This window comes from Cebus imitator, unplaced genomic scaffold (assembly GCF_001604975.1).
Source record: "Cebus imitator isolate Cc_AM_T3 unplaced genomic scaffold, Cebus_imitator-1.0 Scaffold87, whole genome shotgun sequence".
Classification (NCBI taxonomy): domain Eukaryota; kingdom Metazoa; phylum Chordata; class Mammalia; order Primates; family Cebidae; genus Cebus; species Cebus imitator.
The window spans coordinates 6,229,363-6,230,967 of NW_016107402.1; the positions used below are offsets into that span (position 1 = coordinate 6,229,363).

General features: G+C 36.5%; 1 protein-coding gene across 3 annotated transcripts in view; it reads left to right on the forward strand.

Annotated features, from left to right (window-relative positions):
* The window catches only part of PHACTR4 (phosphatase and actin regulator 4), a 125,715-nt gene that overhangs the window by 56,720 nt on the left and 67,390 nt on the right, over nucleotides 1-1,605 (forward strand). The window lies entirely within an intron of this gene.

Here is a 1,605-nt window from a genome sequence, read left to right on the forward strand (position 1 = left end):
AAAAATATAAAAATTAACTGGGTGTGGTGGCATGGTACTGGCCTCCTTTCTAAATTACCCAGACTGGGGCAATTCTTTGTAGCAGCTGAGAACAAACTAAGACAAGCTATGATTGTACTACTGCACTGCAGCCTGGGTGACAGGATGAGACCTTGTCTCAAAAAAAAAAAAAAAAAAGGGATTGTTACCTATAGAAAATTTAAAGGAGTTGAGTAATTCACAATAACAACCCAAATTATAAAATACCTAGGAGTGATCTCAACAATATAGCCTATATAAAACTAGAAATGTGCTGTAGATAAGTAAATAGATGTATTTATGTCAAGTAATGGGAAAAACTAGAAAAATTATTGGCGTTATTTAGTCCTAAATTTATCGTATAGGTTTAATACAACATTAATAGTTGAGGAGAAGTTACGTTTGCTTTTGATATTTGACAAAGTGATTATCAAATATAACTTAGAAAAAAATTAAAGCCAAGAAGTTAACAAACCAGCCTTTTTAATTGGTGTACAATGCCAGTTTGGTCACACTAAGTTTTGTAAGGTCTTAGGTGTATTTTTGGACTATATATTCTGTTGTGTTGAACAATTTGTCAGTTTTTGCACAGTTCTACAATATGTTTATTACTACAGTCAAAACAACCTCACTGGCTGACTTCTGCATGTCCCATCATGTTAAAAATGACTTTCCCTGATCAGAGCTTTGAGTTGACTCAAAGGCAGGGTAGTTTTTACAAGATTACTGTTTGAAACATCAATGAAATCCAGAGCACATGGGCATGTGCACATATACACATACACACTCACATGCTATAATCGAGGCTTCCATTGAATGAAGATAATAGTAGTATAATGGACCATTTTATAGATGGTGCTGATGGATGGCCTCTAATTACTCACTGAAGATTCGTGGGTTTTTTAATTCATCAAACCAGTGTTTATCTTGTGGTAGCTAGAGTTACATCATATCAGATTGTAATCTATAGCTATAGCTTTCCTTTTTTCTATTGCATAAAAAGATTAATATTATATTTGACCTATTTAAGCATTTTTAAATTTCTTATTTAGGTTTCCTTTGGTGCTGCTATATTCTTTGTTTCTCTTAATTTATTTCCCAAAATAATTTAGATGCACTAAAAGGTAGGCCTGGCTGCTTTATTTTGTCCATTTCCCCTCACAGGGTGAGTCAGTCTTTTTCTCACTTCAGTTTAGAGCTCAATAATCAAAGGGCACAAATAGCAAGAAGGTTTAAGAGTTATGTCTTAAATAGTACAAGACAAAAATGGCACCAAAGAAAGTACGTTCCTGAGCAGTAGTGGGAGTGTTCGAGGATTCGCTTTGGTAAACCTTGTTCCCTGTTCCTTGTTCGGAGTTCCCTGGCCGGGCATTGCATTTTATGCTTTCTCCTTCCTTTCGCACCCTCTTAACTATCCTCCCGTAATGAGTTACTGTCTTGCCTTGGTCCTCTAAAGAACCTTTGACCCCGGAGCGGCCCGTGTGCAACCTCGGGAACTTTCCGCTGTACTTTTTGCCATACAGAGGTAGAAGAGGATGAGTCAGCAATGCCCAAAAAAGATGCACGCACACTTTTGGCAAGGTTTAA